This window comes from Callorhinus ursinus, unplaced genomic scaffold, assembly GCF_003265705.2.
Source record: "Callorhinus ursinus isolate GAN/ISIS: 27379988/994484 unplaced genomic scaffold, GSC_fseal_2.0 scaffold114, whole genome shotgun sequence".
In the NCBI taxonomy this organism is placed as follows: Eukaryota; Metazoa; Chordata; class Mammalia; order Carnivora; family Otariidae; genus Callorhinus; species Callorhinus ursinus.
Window position 1 is genome coordinate 216,333 of NW_027397176.1, and position 23,059 is coordinate 239,391.

At 39.1% G+C, this 23,059-nt stretch overlaps 1 long non-coding RNA gene across 9 annotated transcripts in view; it reads right to left on the reverse strand.

The window, feature by feature from the left end:
• Window positions 1-23,059, reverse strand: part of LOC112813068 (uncharacterized) — a 398,822-nt gene that overhangs the window by 124,966 nt on the left and 250,797 nt on the right. The window contains exon 6 of one of the 9 annotated variants that reach the window (XR_012377160.1): window positions 3,374-3,410. The exons of the other annotated variants lie outside the window; for them this stretch is intronic. This is a non-coding gene — a long non-coding RNA (uncharacterized lncRNA). The remainder of the gene's footprint in view (window positions 1-3,373; window positions 3,411-23,059) is intronic. 9 annotated transcript variants of the gene reach the window in all.

Here is a 23,059-nt window from a genome sequence, read left to right on the forward strand (position 1 = left end):
GGAAATGGGCAGAAGACATGAACAGACATTTTTCCAAAGAAGACATCCAAATGGCCAACAGGCACATGAAAAAGTGCTCAACATCGCTCGGCATCAGGGAAATCCAAATCAAAACCTCAATGAGATACCACCTCACACCAGTCAGAATGGCTAAAATTAACAAGTCAGGGAACGACAGATGTTGGCGGGGGTGTGGAGAAAGGGGAACCCTCCTACACTGTTGGTGGGAATTGAAGCTGGTGCAACAACTCTGGAAAACAGTATGGAGGTTCCTCAAACAGTTGAAATTAGAGCTACCGTTCGATCCAGCAATTGCACTACTGGGTATTTACCACAAAGATACAAATATAGGGACCCGAAGGGGTACGTGCACCCCAATGTTTATAGCAGCAATGTCCACAATAGCCAAACTGTGGAAAGAGCCAAGATGCCCATCGACAGATGAATGGATAAAGAAGAAGTGGTATATATACACCATGGAATATTATGCAGCCATCAAAAGGAATGAGATCTTGCCATTTGCAACGACGTGGATGGAACTGGAAGGTGTTATGCTGAGTGAAATAAGTCAATCAGAGAAAGACATGTATCACATGACCTCACTGATATGAGGAATTCTTAATCTCAGGAAACAAACTGAGTGTTACTGGAGTGGTTGGGGGTGGGAGGGATGGGGTGGCTGGGTGATAGACATTGGGGAGGGTATGTGCTACGGTGAGCGCTGTGAATTGTGCAAGACTGTTGAATCACAGATCTGTACTTCTGAAACAAATAACGCAACATATTTTAAGAAAAAAGAAAAAGAAGATAACAGGAGAGGAAGAAAAGGGGAGTATGTCAGAGGGGGAGCCGAACCATGAGAGATGATGGACTCTGAAAAACAAACTGAGCGTTCTAGAGGGGAGGGGGGTGGGGGGATGGGTTGGCCTGGTGATGGGTATTGAGGAGGGCACGTTCTGCATGGTGCACTGGGTGTTATGAACAAACAATGAATCATGGAACACGGCACCAAAAACTAATGATGTAATATATGGTGATTAACATAACAATAAAAAAAGACATTTTAGTTGACAAACTAGGAAATATGTGTGTTTCTGAGTTTATACTGATATTTCTAATTCAAATCCATAATTATAAAATTTTACTTAATCTTTTTCATCTTGTATCCATATCTTCTTTTTCCCATGCTATTAATCCCAGTTCTCAATAATACATGAAGTGAAAGAATTAGAGGATCACATAATTAGTCTCAAACTGAGTTTTTATAGCCACAACATCCCACAGTAATCTAGAAAGGCAATACCAACACTACTCCAATAATATGAATATGTGTATATATGTATGTATCATATGTATGTTTGTATATACTGATTTTATAATCAGACACTTTATTACATTTTCATGTAATGTACAGTTTGTTATTAATTCTTTTGGGGTCTCCAGATTAATTGCAAGGAAAGTGTTACTTCTTTTTTTTCTATTATTGTGCCTCTAGTTGTTTTCCCGTATATATTTGCTTTGATTAATATCTAAGCACAGTGTCCAATAGTAGTGGTGTTAGTGGACATCCCATACTAGTGAGAAAGCCTCTACTTTTCCTCACTGGGTAAAATTCAAATTTGGGCCTGCTATGCATGCATATGCATGTGTGTGTGTGTGTTTGTGTGTGTCTGAGTGTGTATTCATGTTAAGGAAATATCCATTGATTTTTAAGGATTTTTTTTCTTTTTTGTTTGTTTTTTTTTTCAAGTTTTTATTTAGATTCCAGTTAGTTAACATATAGTACAATATTAGTGTCAGGAATAGAATTTAATGGCTCATCACTTACATATAACACTGAGTGCGCATCACAACAAGTGCCCTTCCTTAATACCCATCACTCATTTAATCCATCTCCCTGCCCAACTCTACTTCCAGCCACTCTCAGTTTGTTTTCTATAGTTAAGAGTCTGTTTTACGGTTTGCCTCTCTCTTTTTCCCACCTAGGTTCATCTGTTCATTTCTTAAATTCCACATATAAACAAAATCATATATTTGTCTTTTTTGAATGACTTACTTCACTTACCATAATATTCTCCATATGTATCCATGTCATTGCAAATGGCAAGATTTCATTCTTTTTGATGGCTGAATAATATTCTACTATATATGTATACCACTTCTTTATCCATTCATCAGTCAATGGAAATTTGGACTGTTTCCATAATTTGGCTATTGTAGATAATGCTACTGTAAATATTGGGGTGCATGTAGTCCCTTCCCTATCCCCTATTTCCCCACTCTGCCCCCCACCTTCCTAACCACATTCCCTCATATCATCAGAGCCTATTTGAGTTTCCACTCCCATTGCATCAATATGGCTGAATAGTTACTCAGTACTCTACCCCTCCCATCCCAGGTAGGTGGGGTCTAGTGGGGAGCTGAGCCTCAAGTCATACTTAGTTTCAGTTAAACAGTGAGTGGTAGGAGGTAGGGACTGTTCACACTGCTCCATCCTCTGTAAGGGGGGACCATTAGGGAACTGAGCTAACATTCCCACTCAGAGGTTAGGACGCTGTGCAATTAGTGCCCCACTTTAACTGGGAAAGAATCCCCCAGGACCCAGGGACCACCTGCATTTCCATGCATACTAGAAGACAATGAGGTGGCACAAATTGGAAAGTACACATTACAGCAAGCACATAATATAGTATTCAAAGCTTCTTGGATACAATATACAAAAATTATCCATCATACAAAGAACAAGGAAAGTCATAAATGAACACACACTAACACTGGGATGAATCAGATGTTAGAACTATTTGACAAGGATTTTAAAGTAGCCATTACAAAAAAAATACTTCAATTATAAACTATCTCCAAACAAATGAAAAAATAAAAAATCTAAGCAAAAAAGTAGAAGTTATTGGCACTTTAAAGTGCCAAGTGGAAATTATAGAACAGAAAATTATAGTCATTGAAATAAAGGACTTTCTGAATGGGTTTAAGAGTAGAGTGAAAATAACAAAGAATAGAATCAGAAAACTGCATATCAGTAGAACTTACCCAATATAAACAGGGACAAAATAGATTGGGGGAAACTATCAGAGTCTCAGGGATCTGTGGAACAATAATAAAAGTGATAACACTCAACTCATAGGACTCTCAGAAGAAGAGGAAAAAAAGAGTAGACTAATAAAGTATTCAAAGAAATAATGGCCAGAAACTTCCCAAAGGTTTAGAACATATATATACAGATTCAAGGAGCTAAGCAAACCTCGAATAAGACAAACATAAACACGTTCATGCCAAACATCATAATTAAACTTCAGAAAACTAAAGAAAAATTTAAAAAATGTTGAAGGCAGCCAGAGAAAAATGACATATTACTTACAAGAGAATACCAATTTGAATGCCAGCTGAGCAGTCATCTGAAACATAGAAGGAAAAAGGATGTGACAATATTTTTTCAAGTATTGAGAAAAAAGACCTTTCAAGTGTTTAATATCTGGAAAAATCCCTTTATGAAAGAAAATAAAAATATTATCAAACAAAGGGAAACCAAGAAAATTTGATTCCAGTAACTTGGCCCTTTTTAATTTTATTTTATTATGTTATGTTAGTCACCATACAATACATCATTAGTTTTTGATGTAGTGATCCATGATTCATTGTTTTTGTATAACACCTAGTGCTCCATGCGGTACGTGCCCTCCTTAATACCCATCCAGTAACCTATCCTTAAAGTGTAGACAAAAGAAATTCTCTAAATAGAAAGGAAAAGATAACAATCACCACAATGAAAACTTGGAGCTTCAGAAATGAAAGAAATACATTGGAATGGATAAAAATTGAGGTAACTGTAATAAAATATCCCTAAAATTGTGAGTTTATTAAATCATATTTGAAAGTTAATGCAAAATGATAGCATCTTATATGGTTTTAAATGCATGTAGTGGAAACAGTTAAGATATATAAAAAATGGGGAGAGTAAAGGGACCAGAATGAAAATAAAGCATCTGAACTTCACTCAGATGGTAAAACATGGGGACCTGTAACTGTGAAAAGTATGCAAATGTTTTGTAATACCTAGAGGAACAACTAAGAAAACGACACAAAGCAGTATTTTCAACATTACTATAAATAAATCAAGATGAAATACTAAAAATAAAAAAGTCTGAGTCACCCACAGGAAGGCAAAGAGAAACAGAGTTGAGAAAACCAGAATTAAAATTTAAAAGCAGGTAAATTGGCAGAGTAGATAAAAACATATGATCAAAAAAATGCTTTGAAATTCATTTCAAATTCAATAAAATAGAAAGGTTGAAAGTAAAAGGAAGGAAAAATATATACTTGCAAGCATCAGTCAAAAAAGTGGGAAGGAAGGGAAATCAATGGGAAAAAATCAGAGAGGGAGACAAACAATTAGAGACTCTGGACTCTGGAAAGCAAACTGAGAGTTACAGAAAGAGGGGAGTGGGGGGATGGGGTACCCAGGTGATGGGTATTAAGGAGGGCACATGCTGTGACAAGCACTGGATGTTATATGCCACTAATGAATCTTTGAACACTACGTCAAAAACTAATGATGTACAACATGTTGGCTAACTGAACATAATAATAAAAAAAGATAAAATAAAATAAAATATCAAAGTAGGCTTTGAGGCATAGAAAACCACTGGAGACAAAGGGAGACATTAAGTAATGATAAAAGGATCACTCCATAAGGAAGGAATTGTGATCTTTAATGTTTATGCTCCAAAACAGAGCCTCAAAATATATGAAGAGAGCTAAAAAGAGAAACAGACAATTTCACAGTTTTAGATGAGAACTCTAATATTCCCTTCTCAGGACCTGATAGAACCACTAAACAGGAAATCAAGAAAGATGTAGAAGGTATGAACAATGCAAACAATATGATCTAGAAGACATACACAGAACACTCCCATCAACAACAGCAGAACACACAGAGCACTCATGGAACATTCACCAAGTTGTGCCACACCCTAGGTGGTCAAATAAACCTCAAATAGTTTAAAATAATTGAAACTATACAGAGTGTGTTCTCTGAGCATAATAGAATCAAACTAGAAATCAATAAAACAAAAACAACAGGAAATCCCCCAAGCAGTTGAAAATTAAACAAAATAAATCTAAATAATTCATGCCAAAAGAATATAATAAAATAAATACACATATAAATAAAAATATAAAATAAATATATGTAATATAAGATAAATATAAAATAGAAATATGGTATTAAAATATGGTATCAAAAAAACCAATGCTGTGAGGGAAATTGATGGCACTAAAAGCTTACATAAGAAAATTTTAAAATGTCTTAAATCAATAATTAACTACTTCAAGAAACTAGAAAAGGAAGAGCAAAACAAATCCCTAACAAGAATAAGGAAAGCAGTAATAAAGATAAGGGCAAAAATCAATGAGAGGAAAAAAAAATCAATAAAATTTCTAAAACTCTAACAACACTGACAAAGAGAAGACATATCAAAATCAAAAATGAAACAAAGGAAATCACTATAAATCCTTCAGCCATTAAAAAGGAAACAAGGAAATACAAAGTACAACTTTACCCTCATAAAGTCAACAATTTAGAAGAAAATAATAAATTCCTTGAATACAAAACTACCAAAAATCAATTGAGATAAAACTGACAATCAGAACAATTCTATAAACATGAAATTAAAAGTCTCCCCCAAAAAGAGATCTCCAGTTCCAGATGATTTCATTAGAGAATTCCACCATACATTTAAAGAAGAATTAACATCAATTTGACACATTTTCATAGAAATAGAAGAGGTGGACAAGAGGATGGATTAAATAGGTGACAGGGATTAAGGAGTGCACTTGTGATGAGCACCAGATGTTGTATGGAAATGTTGAATCACTATATTGCACACCTTAAACTAATATTACACTGTGTATTAACTATACTGGAATTTAATTAAAAACTCAAAAACAAACAAAAAATAAAGGAAGAGAGAAAGGAAGCAAGAAAAAGAAAGAAAGAAAGAAAGAAAGAAAGAAAGAAAGAAAGAAAGAAAGAAAGATACTCCCAACTCCTTTTATGAGTCTAGTATTACTCTTATATCAAAACTAGAAAAGACTGTACAATGAAAACTGTATGTATTCCTCATGAATTTAGAAAATATCCTCAATAAAAAATTAAGAAATTGATCCAACAATGTATACAATATATATACGTATATATAGATACACACACACACATACACACATACACACATCATTACAAAGTGGAATTTATTACAAATGTGCAAGACAGGATCAACATCCAAGATCAAGCAATGCAATACATCATTAAAAAAATAAGGAAAACTATATGATTTTATCAGTGACATGGAAAAAGCATTTGCCAATCTACAGCTGTCATTTATGATAAAAATTCTCAAAAAGCAAAAATAGAAGAGAACATCCTCAACTTAATAAGGAACATACACAAAAAACCTTCAGGTAACATACTCAACAAGCAAGGATGTATACTCTCACCACTGTAATTCATCATACTACAGAAAGTTCTAGCCATTTAATAAGGCAAGGAAAATAAATGGAAGACATATAGATCAGAAAGGAAGAAATAAAGCACGACTGATTTTCAGATGACATGGAGGAAACTAAAAAATAAAAAAAATAATTAAAAAAAAAAAGAGAAAACCCTCCTGATAACTGATTTTTTTTTAAAGATTTATTTATTTGACAGAGAGAGACACAGTGAGAAAGAGAACACAGCAGGGGGAGTCGGAGAGGGAGAAGCAGGCTTCCCGCTGAGTAGGGAGCCTGATGCGGAGCTCTATCCCAGGACCCTGAGATCACGACCTGAGCCAAAGGGAGATGCTTAATGACTGAGCCACCCAGGCTCCCCGCTGATAACTGATTTTAGCATGACACAGTTTTCAAAACAAAATCAACACATAAAACATAAAAATCAATTTTTCTACATTTTTATTGTGTTCAATTAGCCAACATATAATACATCATTAATTTTTGATGTAGTGTTCAACAATTCATTAGTTGTGTATAACATCCAGTGCTCAAAACAACATGTGTCCTCCTTAATACCCATCACCCGGTTACCCCATTCCCCCACCCCCTCACTTCTGCAATCCTCAGTTTGTTTCCCAGAGTCAAGAGTCTCTCACACTTTGTCACCCTCTCTGATTTCTTCCCATTCAGTTTTCCCTCCCTTCACCTATGGTCCGCCACACTATTCCTTATGTTCCACATATGAGTGAAACCATATGATAATCACCTTTCTCTGCTTGACTTATTTCACTTAGCATAATCCCCTCCAGTTCCATCCATGTTGATGCAAATGGTGGGTATTCATCCTTTCTGATAGCTGAGTAATATTCCATTGTATATGTGAACCACATCTTCTTTATCCATTCATCTGTTGAAAGACATCTCGACTCCTTCCACAGTTTGGCTATTATGGACATTGCTGCTAGGAATATTGGGGTGCATGTGCCCCTTCTTTTCACTACATCTGTATCTTTGGGGTAAATACCGAGTAGCGCAATTGCTGGGTCATAGTGTAGCTCTATTTGTAACATCTCAAGGAACCTCCATACTGTTTTCCAAAGTGGCTGTATCAGCTTGCATTCCTACCAACAGTGTAAGAGGATTCCCCTTTCTCCACATCCTTGCCAACATTTATTGTTTCCTGCCTTGTTAATTTTTGCCATTGTAACTGGTGTAAGGTGCTATCTCATTGTGGTTTTGATTTATATTTCCCTGATGGCTAGTGATGTGGAGCATTTTTTCATGTGTCTGTTGGTCATTTGTATGTTTTCTTTGGAGAAGTGTCTATTCATGTCTTCTGCCCATTTATTGATTGGATTATTTGTTTTTTAGGTGTTGAGTTTGAGAAATTCTTTATAGATCTTGGATACCAGCCCTTTATCTATTATGTCACTTGCAAATGTCTTCTCCCATTCCGTGGGTTGTCTCTCTGTTTTGTTGACTGTTTCCTTTGCTGTGCAGAAGCTTTTTATCTTGATGAAGTCCCAAAAGTTCATTTTTGCTTTTGTTTCCCTTGCCTTTAGAGACATGTCTTGAAAGAAGTTGCTATGGCCAATGTCAAAGAGGTTACTGCCTATGTTCTTCTCTAGGGTTTTGATGGATTCCTGTATCACATTGAGGTCTTTCATCCATTTTGAGTTTATCTCTTTTTTTTTTTTTGAGTTTATCTTTGTGTATGGTGTAAGAGAATGGTCCAGTTTCATTCTTCTGCATGTGGCTGTCCAATTTTCCCAACACCATTTGTTGAAGAGACTGTCTTTTTTCCATTGGATAGTCTTTCCTGCTTTGTCAAAGATTAATCGACCATAGAGTTGAGGGTCCATTTCTAGGGTCTCTATTTTGTTCAGTTGATCTATGTGTCTGTTTTTGTGCCAATACCATGCTGTCTTCATGATCACAGCTTTGTAATATAGCTTGAAGTCAGGCATTGTGATGCCCCCAGCTTTAATTTTCTTTTTCAACCATCCCCTGGTGATTTGGGGTCTCTTGTGGTTCCATACAAATTTTAGTATTGTTTGTTCCAGCTCTGTGAAAAATGTCAATGGTATTTTGATACATATTGCATTGAAAGGGTAGAGTGACTGGGCAGCATAGATATTTTAACATTGTTTATTCTTCCGATCCATGAGCATGGAATGTTTTTTCATCTTTTTGTGTCTTCTTCAATTTCTTTCATGAGTGTTCTGTAGTTTCTAGAGTATAGATCCTTTACCTCTTTGGTTAGGTTTATTCCTACGTATCTTATGGTTTTTGGTGCTATTATAAATGGAATCGATTCCTTAACTTCTCTTTCTTCAGTCACATTGTTAGTGTATAGAAATGCAGCTGATATGTCTATCACCCAGCCACCCCATCCCTCCCACCACCCCACTCCAGCAACCCTCAGTTTGTTTCCTGAGATTAAGAATTCCTCATATCAGTGAGGTCATATGATACATGTCTTTCTCTGATTGACTTATTTCGCTCAGCATAACACCCTCCAGTTCCATCCATGTTCCATCCATGTCATTGCAAATGGCAAGATCTCATTCCTTTTGATGGTTGCATAATATTCCATTATATATATATATATATATATCTTCTTTATCCATTCATCTGTCGATGGACATCTTGGCTCTTTCCACAGTTTGGCTATTGTGGACATTGCTGCTATAAACATTGGGGTGCACATGGAGACGAACCATGAAAGACGATGGACTCTGAAAAACAAACTGAGGGTTCTAGAGGGGAGAGGGGTGGGAGGATGGGTTAGCCTGGTGATGGGTATTAAAGAGGGCACATTCTGGGCACCTGGGTGGCTCAGTCGTTAAGCGTCTGCCTTCGGCTCAGGTCATGATCCCAGGGTCCTGGGACTAAGTCCCACATCAGGCTCCCTCCTCGGCGGGAAGATTGCTCTCCCTCTCCTACTCCCGCTGCTTGTGTTCCTCCTCTCGCTATCTCTGTCTCTGTCAAATAAATAAATAAAATCTTTAAAAAAAGGGGGCACGTTCTGCATGGAGCACTGGCTGTTACGCACAAACAATGAATCATGGAACACTACATCAAAAACTAATGATGTAATATATGGTGATTAACATAACAATAAAAAATTTTAAAAAAAGAAATGCAGCTGATTTCTGTGCATTGATTTTGTATCCTGCCACATTGCTGAATTGCTGTATGAGTTCTAGTAATTTAGGAGTGGAGTCTTTGCATTTTTCACATAAATATCATGTCATCTTTGAAGAGAGAGATTTTGACTTCTTCTTTGCCAATTTGAATGATTTTTATTTCTTTTTGTTGTCTGATTGCTGAGGCTAGGACTTCTAGTCCTACGTTGAACAATAATAGTGAGACTGGGCATCCATATCATGTTCCTGATATTAAGGGAAAAGCTCTCAATTTTTTCCCATTGAGAATGATCTTTGCTGTGGGCTTTTCATAGATGGCTTTTATGATATTGAGGTATGTTCCCTCTACCCCTATCCTTTGAAGAGTTTTAATCAGGGAAGGATACTGTATTTTGTAAAATGCTTTTTCTGCATCAATCAAGAGAATCATATGTTCTTGTCTCCTTTGTTAATGTGATCTATCATGTTGATTGACTTGCAAATATTGAACTACCCTTACATCCCAGGAATAAATCCCACCTGATCCTTGTGAGTAATCCTTTTAATGTACTGTTGGATCCTGTTGGCTAGGATCTTGTTGAGTATTTTGGCATCCATGTTCATCAGGTATATTGACCTGTAATTCCCCTTTTTGGTGGGGTCTTTGTGTGGTTTTGGGGTCAGAGTAATGCTGGCCTCATAGGATGAGTTTGGAAGTTTTCCTTCTTTTTCTATTTTTTGAAACAGTTTCACTAGAACAGATATGATTTCTTCTTTGTGTTTGGTAGAATTCCCCTGGGAAGCCATCTGGCCCTGGGCTCTTGTTTTTTGGGAGGTTTTGATTACTGTTTCAATTTCCTTGCTGGTTATTGGTCTGTGCAATTTGTCTATTTCTTCTGGTTTCAGTCTTGGTCATTTACAAGTGTCCAGGATTGCATCCATTTCTTTCAGATTGTCTAGTTTGTTGGCATATAGTTGCTGATAATAAGTTCTAATAATTGTATTTCCTTGGTATTAGTCATGATTTCTCCCCTTTAATTCATGATTTTATTAATTTGGGTCCTTTCCCTTTTCTTTTGGATATTTCTGGCCAGAGGTTTATCGGTCTTATTCATTCTTTCAAAGAACAAGCTTCTAGTTTCGTTGATCTGTTCTACTGTTCTTCTAGTTTCTATTTCCTTGATTTCTGCTCTAATATTTATTATTTCTCTTCTCTTGCTTGGTTTAGGTTTTATTTGCTCTTCTTTCTCCAGCTCCTTTGCATGAAAGTTTAACTTGTGCATTTGGGATTTTTCTAATTTTTTGAGAGAGGCTTGGATGGCTATATGTTTCCCCCTTAGGACCGCCTTTGCAGTATCCCATAGGTTTTGAACCAGTGTCTTTTCATTTTCATTGGTTTGCATGAATTGCTTAAGTTCTTCTTTGATTTCCTGGTTGACCCATTCATTCTTTAGCAGGATGCTCTTTAACCTCCAAGTGTTTGAGTTCCTTCCAAATTTCTTCTTGTGGTTGAGTTCCAGTTTCAAAGCATTGTGGTCTGAAAATATGCAGGGAATAATCTCAATCTTTTGGTATCAGTTGAGACCTGATTTGTGACCCAGTATGTGGTCTATTCTGGAGAAAGTTCCATATGTGCTTGAGAAGAATGAGTATTCTGTTGTCTTAGGTTGAAATGTTCTGTATATATCTATGAAGTCCATCAAAGCTCTTGTTTCTTTGTTGATCTGCATGGACGATCTGCCCATTGCTGTGAGTGGAGTGTTGAGGTCTCCTACTATTAATGTATTATTATCAATATGTTTCTTTATTTTGGTTATTAATTAGTTTATGTAATTGGCTGCTCCCATGTTGGGGGCATAGATATTTATAATTGTTATATCTTCTTATTGGATAGACCCTTTATGTATAATATAGTGTCCCTTTATGTCTCTTTTTATGGTCTTTGGTTTAAAATCTAATTTGTCTGATATGAGGATTCCTACCCCAGCTTCCTTTTGAGGTCCATTAGCATGGTAAATTGTTCTCCATTCCCTCACTTTCAATCTGGAGGTGTATCTAGGTTCAAAATGAGTCTCTTGTAGACAGCATATGGATGGGTCCTGCTTTTTTATCCATTCTGAAACCCTATCTCTTTTCATGGGAGCATTCAGCCATTTACATTCAGAGTAACTATTGAAAGATATGAATTTAGTGCCATTGTATTGCCTTTAAAGTCCCTGTATCTGTAGATTGTTTCTGTTCATTTCTAGTCTGTGTTACTCTTGGGGTCTCTCTTGCTTACAGAATCTCCCTTAATATTTCTTGCAGGGCTGGTTTGGTGGTTACATATTCTTTGTTTCTAACTGTCCTGAAAGTTTTTATCTCCCTATTCATTCTGAATGACAGCCTTGCTGGGTAAAGTATTCTTGGCTCCATGTTCTTCTCATTTAGTATCCTGAATATGTCTTGCCAGCCCTTTCTGGCTTGCCAGGTCTCTATGGATAGGTCTGATGGTATTCTGATATTCCTCCCTCCTAATGTAAGGAACCTCCTTTCTCTAGCTATTCTCAGGATAGATTCTTTGGATGTAAAATTTGAAAGCTCCACTATTATATGTCAGGGTGTTGTTCTATCTTTACTGATTTTGGGAGGGGTCCTCTCTGCCTCTTGGACATGAATGCTATTCCCTTTCTCAGATCAGGGAAGTTCTCAGCTATGATTTGCTCAAATATATCTTCTAGTCCTCTCTCTCTCTCCACCCCCTCAGGGATCCCAATAATTCTGACATTGGAACGTTTTATGGCATCATTAATCTAAGTTTATTTTAATAGGCTACAAGCTGCCTACCTCTGTTTTCCTCAACTTCCTTCCTTTCCATCAGCTTATCTTCTAAATAACTAATTCTCTCTTCTGCCTCATTTAACCTGGCTGTTAGAGTATCCAGTTTAGACTGCATCTCATTCATAGCATTTGTAAGTTTGGCCTGATCTCATTTCTGCCCTTAGAGATTCTATATTGTCACTAATGCTTTTTTCAAGCCTAGCTTTTGATTTTATGATTGCTACCTGAATTTTACCTCTGACATCTTGCTTATATCTATATCCTTTAGTTCTGTGGCACAGAAGATTGTCTCTGTTTCTTTTCTTTATTGAGAGTTCCTCCTCCTAGTCATTCTGTTGAGAGATGGCTGAGTGAATGAACAGAGTCCAAATTATCAACCCCGACCCAAGCAAAATGCACCCTAGATAACATCCAACATGGTCAGAAGCTACCACAGATATGCAACCGAAGCCCAGATGATCTAAAACAATAAAAAATGGGGGGATGGGAGGAGAGATTATAATCTCCCAGGGTGGACAAAACAAGGTGATCTGCCTGTTCCTGATTGATTTTTGGCTTCTGTGTTAGAAGACACTATATTCCAAAATTGCAAAGAGATCAGAACTTATATATTTATCAAGATAAAATTGAATAGAGTGAAAAACGGGCTAGTATGTGGCATAAATCTACAAAACATAAATTTGAAAAAAGTGAAAGTTAAAAAGTGACTTAAAAATGTAAGTTGGGAAATAATCTATTTGAAAGGGAAAAGGGTAAAAAAAAAAAGAAAAGAAACAAAAAAAAAGTAAAATTTTAACCTGAAGTATAAGAGTCATGAGGGAACACCTGAAGCTCCCTATATTGCTTTCCCCTGGTGCTGGAGTTTTACAGTTCTGTGGGAAATAAGCTTATCCTTCACCTGTTCTTCCAGTCTGTCTTCTGGGGGAGGAGCATGCTGCTGGGTTTCTCAGGCATCTTTGCCTTGTCAGGAAGATGAGCTTAATGTGAGCTGGTCAGCTGTGTGGCTTTTGTTCTCTGGTGTCTTTCTACTTCTCTTTAGAGGATCAGAGAAAATACGGCTATGCTGGAATCTTTGGCCCTGAACTGCAAAGTCGAGGCCCCCTTTCTTCAATAAACCCTCCAGCTCAAACCATCTCCACATCTTTGTGTACCCAACTCTCCAGACTCGCGCTATTCTGCCCTCCACAGCTCTCCTGGGTGGAGTTCCAGGAACCCACTAACGTCTCCGTGCTTTGTGATTTTGCAATTGCTAGCGGCCATGGGCTCACATATGCAACATCTTCCGCAGCTCCCAGGTCACACTGGGTGCTGTCCCAGTGTCCTTTCAGGGGTCACACTGCCCTGAGAGCTGTTGCCCAGTTGTGGGCATGGCCTCTTTGTGTGCCAAACTGCTGAATCCCTTGGTTCCCACCTACTGTACTTCTCCCGGGGGAGATACAGGAACTTGCAAGCATCTCTGTGCTTTGTGACTTTGCAATCGCTAGTAGCCATGAGCTCGTGTGTGCACCCTCTTCTGCAGCTCTTAGGTCACACTGAGTGCTTCCCAGTGTCCTTTCATGGGCCACACCACCCTGAGAGCTGTTGCCCTGTCATGGGTGCAATGGATTCATATCTCCCCTGGGATGTTAAACAGCCCACACCTTCTAGTCCTTTCAGGTTGGTCAGGCAAAGAATGGTCTCTCTACTAGCCAGGCTTGCAGTTTAAGGTGACTGGAGCTGAGAGTCCCTTCTGGACTTACTGACCATAACCAGTCTCACTGCTCCACTGCTTGGGCACTCTATAAGTTCAGGCTCCCCCTTTCTTTCTGAGTCTCCTGGAATCCTGAGACCACAATGATCCACTTAGAATTCTGCCCTATTCATCCCCTGTGCCCTTTTCAGAAAGGGGTGTCTCTCACTGGAGCAGATATCCACAGGTCCCGATATTTTGCTCCAGTGTTATATTTCTTTCTAGTGGCTGGCTTATGGAGGCTCCCTCCCCCTTCCATTTATCTTCCAATATTTCCCCTGAAGACTCAAGGTCCTGCATCTCCTACCTTGAAAAACGTAGTTGTTTTTCTGCTTGTAGAGATCCAGATAAATCTTCAGGTTGAATTTGTGTGTGTTCAGAATGCTTTGATAGATATTCAGCTAAATTCAAGGGACCAGATGAAACGAGGTCCCCTACTCTGCCCTCTTGCCACCCCCTCCCCAGACATCTTCTTTATATAACCATTATTTTCAGGAGCAGAAATACAACAGACTAACCTAACAAAAACAAACAAACAAACAAGCAAAAAAACAGTGACACAAACAAAATGACAAAACAGATGAATTCACCACAAAAGAAAAAAAACAGGAAGAAGTCATGGCCAGAGATTTAATCAATACAGATATGAGTAAGATGTCTGAACCAGAATTTAAAACAATATTATAAGGACACTAGCTGGGCTGAGAAAAGTATAGAAGAGACTCCCTTAGTGCAGAGAAAAAAAAACTAGTCAGGCCAAAATAAAAAATGCTAAGACCTAGATGCAAAACCAAATGGATGTAATGTCAGTGAGGATGGATGAAGCAGAGAAACAAATCAGTGACATAGAAGATAAAATTATGGAAAACAAAGAAGCTGAAAAAAAAAGAGGGAAAGAAAGGAATTGGATAACAAATGTAGATTTAGAGAACTTGGCAACTCCTTAAAGCATAGTAACATTTGAGCCATAGGGGTCCCAGAAGAAGAGAAAGAAAAATGAGCAGAAGATTTAGTGGAGCAAGTTACAACTGAAAACTTCCCTAATCTAGGGAAGGAAACTAACATCAAAATCCAAGAAATACAGAGACCTCCCATTAAATTCAACAAAAGGGGCGCCTGGATGGTGCACTCAGTTAAGCATCTGAATCTTGGTGTCAGCTCAAGTCGTGATCTTGGTGTCATGAGATCAAGCCTCACGATGGACTCCATGGTCAGCACAGAATTTTCTTGAGGTTCTCTCTCCCTATGCCCCTCCCACGCATGCTCTCTCTGAAATAACTAAATAATATTTTTAAAAAATTCAACAAAAGCTGGTTATCACCAAGAAATATCATAGTAAGGTTCAGAAGATACACAGACAAGGAAGGAATCCTGAGAGCAGCAAGGGAAAAAAAGTCCTTAAACTAGAAGGAAAGACAGATAAGGATCACAGCACCTCTGTCCACAGACACACGGCAGGCCAGAGATAGTACCAGGATATATTGAACATACTGAGTGAGAAAAATATGCAGCACAGAATACTTTATCCAGCAAGGCTGTCATTCAGAATAGGAGAGATAAAGAGTTTTCCAAACAAAAACTAAGGGAGTTTGTGAACACTTAACCAGCCCTGCAAGAAATATTAAAGGGGACTCTTTGGGGGAGGGGGTGGGGAAGGCAAAAGCAACAAAAACTAGAAAGAAACAGAATACAATGACATTAAGTTCATATTTATGAATAATCGCCCTGAATGTAAATGGACTAAATGCTCCAATTAAAAGACATAGGGTATCAGTATGAATTAAAAAAAAAAGACCCATCTATATGCTGCCTACAAAAAACTCATTTTAGACATAAAGACAATGGCAGGTTGAAAGAAAGGGGTTGGAGAACAATCTATCATGCTAATGGACATATACAGAAAGCAAGAGTAGCCATACTTATGTCACGCAAATGAGATTTTAACCCAAAAACTATAACAAGAGATGAAGAAGGGAACTATATCATAATTAAGCAGTCTATCCCCCAAGAAGATCTAATAATTGTAAATATTGCCCCAAATTTGGGAGCACCCAAAAATATAAATCATTTAATAGCAAACATAAGGAAACTCATTGGTAATAATACAGTAATAGTAGAGAACGTTAACATCCCACTCATAGAAATGGACAGATCATCTAAGCAGAAAGTCAACAAGGAAACAATGACTGAATGACATACTTGACCAGACAGACTTAACAAATATATTCGGAACATTTCATCCTAAAGCAATAAGATAACCACTTAGCCAGACTTATCAAAAGAAAAGAAAAGGGAACAAAATAATTACAATCATGAATGAAAGAGGAGAGATCACAAACAACACCACAGAAATGCACAAATTAAAAGAGAATATTAAGAAAAATTATCTGCCAAAAAACTGTGCAATCTGGAAGAAATGGACAAATTCCTAGAAACTTACGAACTACCAAAACTGAAACAGGAAGAAATAGAAAATTTGAACAGACCCATAACCAGCAAAGGAATTGAATCAGTAATCAAACATCTCCCAACAACAAAAGTCCTGGGCCAAATGGCTTCCCAGGAGAATTCTACCAGACTTTTAGAGTTACTACCTATTCTTCTCAAAATGTTCTAAAAAATAGAAATGGAAGGAAAATGTCCAAACTCTTCTACAAAGCCAGATTACCTTGATTCAAAACCAGACAAAGACCCACTCCAAAGAAGAATTACAGGCCATGATCCCTGATGAACATGGATGCAGTAATTCTAAAAAAGATGCTAGCAAATTGAATCCAACAGTACATTAAAAGAATTATTCACCATGATGAATTGGGATTTATTCCTGGGCTGCAGGGCTAGTTCAATATTGCCAAATCAATCCATGTGATAGACCACATTTATAAGAGAAAGGATAAGAAACATATGATCCTTGAGGGGTGGAGCAAGATGGTGGAGGAATAGGAGACCTGGATTTCCTCTGGTCTCAGGAATTCAGCTGGATAGGGATCAAACCATTCTGAACACCTACAAACTCAACAGCAGATTGAAGAAAAGAATAGCAACAACTCTCTGAACAGAAAAGTGACCACTTTCTGGAAGGTAGGATGTGTGGAGAAGTGAATCCGCATCAATATTTGGGAGGATAGACGGTGGGGGAGGAGGCCTCCATTGGCCGCTTCTGGCAAGTGATAGAGCTGTGGAGCACAAATTCAGAACTTTGAGAAGTTGGCTCCATGGAGGGACGTCACTCCAGGGGCTAAGCGGGGGGGTGGAACCCTCGCAGGACAGTGTGGTCTCAGGACCCTCGGGGTCACAGAAAGACCGGGGGTGCCTGAGTGTGGCAGAGCACCTAGGTACCGGAGCAGGGAAGCCGACTTCAGAGACAGAGCTGAGGAGCAAGCTCTCAGCTCGGGGTTGCCATAAACTGTGATCGGTGACAGTCGGGCCACTGCTCCTCCAGCAGGGACCCAACAAGCAGCAGATCCAGGGAGACTCCCCTCCCACCCCAGGAGGAGTGGCATGGGAGTGCACCACAGGGATCTGCTGGATTTGGAGACTCCACATGAGGTTGGGTGCCAGAGATAGAAATGCTCGGTCACAGGCCGGGTGAGCACGGGGAGAGGCCGGAGACCAGGGAGACGGGAGTGACTGACTGCTTTTCTCTGGGGGCGCACTGAGGAGCCGGCCCCAAGTTCTCGGCTCCTCCCAGGCAGAGATTGGGAGGCTGCCATTTTCACTCGCGTCCTCCAACGCAGTAGGTAAAGCTTTCAGGGAACAAAAGCTCCCGAGAGCAAACCCGCGCTGATTACTTAGCCCAGACACGGCAAGGGCAGGGCAATTCCACCTCCAGCAAAGACATTTGGGAACCACGGCAACAGGCCCCTCCCCCAGAAGATCAACACGAACAGCCAGCCAAGACCAAGTTTATGGATCAATGAGAATGGGAGAACTCCAGCGCTGGGGGAATACTGCACATAGAATTCATGGCTTTTTTTTACCATGATTCATTAGTCTTTCAAAGTTAATTTTTTAACTGTTTTAATTTTTCTTTTTCCCTTTTCCAACCAACATTTTATCAATCCCTTTTTTTAAAAAAAATTTTATTTTTCATTTTTAGAGTCATATTCTATCCCTTCATAGTAGTTACCTTTATTTTTGGCATATATATATAAGTTGTTCTCTCTTTAAAATTTTGAGATACAGTTTCCTCTAACATATCAAAATATACCCTAAATCTCTAGTGTATTGCTTTTTTCCAGTCTCCTGCCTGATCACATTCTCTCCCCTTTTTTTTTCTTTCTTTCTTTCCTTTTTTTAAATCCTCTTTTTCTTTTCTCAAACAACTTCTGATCAAATCCTTTCTTTAAATTTTTTATAATTTTCATTTTTACACTCATATTCCATCCCTTAATCATATCAACCCTTATTTTGTACATATATAAGTCTTTCTTTCTTTACAATTTTAGTAGGCACTTTCTTCTAACAGACCAAAATACACCCAAAACCTAGTGTGTGGCACGGATCTATGCACCAGCCTGATCATATTTGATCATATTCTGTTTTTTTGTTTTGATCTGTTTTTGTTTCTTTTTATCTTTTTCTTTTTTTTCCTCATTCTTTTCTCTTTCTTTCCCTTTCTTTTCCCATGGTTTCAGGTCTTTTCTGATTTGTTTAGAGTATATTTGCTGGGGACGTTGTTAACCTGTTAGCATTTTGTTCTCTCATTCATCTATTCTCCTCTGGACAAAATGACAAGATGAAAAAAATCACCTCAACAAAAAGAACGAGAGGTAGTACCATCTGCCAGGGTGCTCAATACGGACATTAGTGTGATGTCAGACCTAGAGTTCAGAATCATGATTTTATTTTATTTTTTTAAAGATTTTATTTATTTATTTGGGAGAGAGAATGAGAGAGAGAGAGCATGAGAGGGGGGAGGGTCAGAGGGAGAAGCAGACTCCCCGCTGAGCAGGGAGTCCGATGTGGGACTCGAACCCAGGACTCCAGGATCATGACCTGAGCCAAAGGCAGTCGCTTAACCAACTGAGCCACCCAGGCGCCCCAGAATCATGATTTTAAAGATACTAGCTGGGCTTGAAAAAAGCATGGAAGTTATTAGAGAAACCCTTTCTGGAGAAATAAAAGAACTACAATCTAACCAAGTCGAAATCAAAAAGGCTATTACGGAGCTGCAGTAAAAAATGGGGACACTAACTGCTAGGATAAATGAGGAAGAAGAGAGGATCAGCGATATAGAAGACCAAATGATGGAAAATAAAGAAGCCAAGAAAAAGAGAGATAAAAAACTACTGGATCACGAGAGCAGAATTTGAGAGATAAGCGATACCATAAGACGAAACAACATTAGAATAATTGGGAACCCAGAAGAAGAAAGAGAGAGAGGGGCAGAAGGTATATTGGAGCAAACTATAGCAGGGAACTTCCCTATGTGGGGAAGGAAATAGGCATCAAAATCTAGGAGGTACAGAGAATGTCCCCTTAAAATCAATAAAAATAGTTCAACACCCCAACATCTAATAGTAAAATGTACGAATCTCACAGACAAAGAGAAAATCTCGAAAGCAGCTCGGGAGAAGAGATATGTAATCTATAATGTTAGAAACATTAGATTGGCAACAGACCTATCCACAGAGACCTGGCAGGCCAGAAAGGACTGGCAAGATAAATTCAGAGCACTAAACGAGAAAAATATGCAGCCAAGAATACTATATCCAGCTAGGCTGTCATTGAAAATAGGAGAAATAAAAAGTTTCCAGGACAAACAAAAACTAAAGGAATTTGCAAACACGAAACCAGCCCTCCAAGAAATATTGAAAGGGGTCTCTAAGCAAAGAGAGAGCCTAAAAGCAGCACAGACCAGAAAAGAACACAGACAATATACAGTAACAGTCATCTTACAGACAATATAATGGCACTAAATTCATATCATTCAGTAGTTACCCTGAATGTAAATGGGCTAAATGCCCCAATCAAAAGACACAGGCTAACAGATTGGATTAAAAAACAAGACCCATCGATATTCTGTCTGCAAGAGACTCATTTTAGAACCAAAGACACCCCCACATTGAAAATGAAGGGCTGGAAAACCATTTACCATGCTAGTGGACACCAAAAGAAAGCTGGGGTGGCAATCCTTATATCAGACAAATTAGATTTTAAACCAAAGACTGTAATAAGAGCTGAAGAAGGACAATATATCCTACTTAAAGGGTCTATCCAACAAGAAGATCTAACAATTGTAAATATCTATGCCCCTAACATGGGAGCAGCCAATTATATAAGGCAATTAAGAACAAAAGCAAAGAAACACATTGACAACAATACAAAAGGCAGTCCTAAGAGAAAAGTATATAGCAATCCAAGACTTTCTCAAGAAACAAAAAAGCTCTCAAATACACAACCTAACCCTACAACTAAAGAAGCTAGAGAAAAAAAAACCAAATAAACCTAAACCCAGCAGGAGAAGAGAAATAATAAAGATCAGAGCATAAATCAATGAAATAGAAACCAAAAGAACAGTAGAACAGATCAACGAACCTAGGAGCTGGTTCTTTGAAAGAATTAACAAGACTGATAAACCGCTGACCAGAGTTATCAAACAGAAAAGAGAAATGACCCAATTCAACAAAATCATGAATGAAAGAGGAGGGATCACAACCAACACCAAAGAAATACAAACAATTATAAGAACATATTATGAGCAACTCTATGCCAGCAAATTAGATAACCTGGAAGAAACGGATGCATTCCTAGAGATGTATCAACTACAAAATTAAACCAGGAAGAAATAGAAAACCTGAACAGACCTATAACCACTAAGGAAATTGAAGCAGTCATCAAAAATCTCCCAAGAAACAAAAGCCCAGGGCCAGATGGCTTCCCAGGGGAAGTCTACCAAACATTTAAAGAAGAATACCTATTCTCCTGAAACTGTTCCAAAAAATAGGAATGGAAGCAAAACTTCCAAACTCGTTTTATGAGGCCAACTTTACCTTGATCCCAAAGCCAGACAAAGACCCCATCAAAAAGAATTACAGACCAATATCCTTGATGAACATGGATGCAAAAATTCTCACCAAAATACTAGCCAATAGGATCCAACAGTACATTAAAAGGATTATTCACCATGACCAAGTGGGATATATCCCTGGGCTGCAAGGTTGGTTCAACGTCCGCAAATCAGTCAACGTGATACAATACATTAAAAAAAGAAAGAACAAGAATCATATGATCCTCTCTATAGATGCAGAAAAAGCATTTGACAACGTACAACATCCTTTTTGATCAAAACTCTTCAGAGTATGGGGTTAAAGGGTACATACCTCAATATCATAAAAGCCATCTCTGAAAAACCTACAGCGAATATCATTCTCAATGGGGAAAAGCTGAGAACTTTCCCCCTAAGGTCAGGAACGCGTCAGGGATGTCCACGATCACCACTGCTATTCAACATAGTATTAGAAGTCCTAGCCACAGCAATCAGACAACAAAAAAATCAAAGGCATCCAAATCGGCAAAGAGGAAGTAAAACTCTCATTCTCTGCAGATATGATACTTTACGTGGAAAACCCAAAAGATTCCACCCCAAAACTGCTGGAACTCATACAGGAATTTAGTAAAGTGGCAGGATATAAAATCAGTGCACCGAAATCAGTGGCATTCCTATACAACAACAAGAAGACAGAAGAGGGAGAAATTAAGAAGTCGATCCTACTTACAATTGCACACAAAACCATAAGATACCTAGGAATAAATCTAACCAAAGAGGCAAAGGATCTGTACTCAGAAAACTATAAAATATTCATGAAAGAAATTGAGGAAGACACAAAGAAATGGAAAAACGTTCCATGTTCATGGATTGGAAGAACAAACATTGTGAAGATGTCAATGCTACCTAGAGCAATCTACACATTCAATGCAATCCCCATCAAAATACCATACACGAGGGCGGAGCAAGATGGCGGAGGAATAGGAGACCTAGATTTCGTCTGGTCTCAGGAATTCAGCTGAATAGGGATCAAACCATTCTGAACACCTACGAACTCAACAGGAGATTGAAGAGGAGAGTAGCAACAACTCTCTGAACAGAGAAGCGACCACTTACTGGAAGGTAGGACGTACAGAGAAGTGAATCCGAGGCGATATTCGGGAGGATAGACGGCGGTGAAGCGGCCTCCGCCGGCCGCTTCTGGCAAGTGATAGAGCCACGGAGCACAAAATCGGACCTTTTAAAAGTTGGCTCGCCGAGGGACGTCGCTGCAGTGGCTAAGCAGGGGGTGGAATCCTCCCGGGACAGTGTGGTTTCAGGACCCTTGGGGTCACAGAAAGACCGGGGGTGCCTGAGTGCACCAGAGATCCCAGGTATTGGAGCGGGGAAGCTGGCTGCAGAGACGGAGCCGAGGCGCGGGCTCTCAGCTCGGGGTTGCCATAAACTGTGATCCGCAGCCCAGTCGGGCCACTGCTCCTCCAGCAGGGACCCAACAAATGGCAGAGCCGGGGGGGGCTCCCCTTCCTTCCCGGGGAGGAGCGGCGCGGGAACGCACCGTGGGAATCTGCTGAGTTTGGAGACTCCACACCGGGTCGGGTGCCAGAGATAGCAACGCTCGGTCACAGGCCGGGTGAGCACGGAGTGCGGCCGGAGACTGGGGACACGGGAGTGACTGCTTTTCTCTGGGGGCGCACTGAGGAGCAGGGCCCCGAGTTCTCAGCTCCTCCGGGTGGAGATTGGGAGGCCACCATTTTTGCCCTGGTCCTCCAACGCTGTAAGGAGAGCTTGGAGGGAACAAAAGCTCCTGAGATCAAACCCGAGCAGCTTGCTTAGCCCGGACCGACAAGGGCGGGGCAATTCCGCCTCCGGCAAAGACATTTGGAAACCACA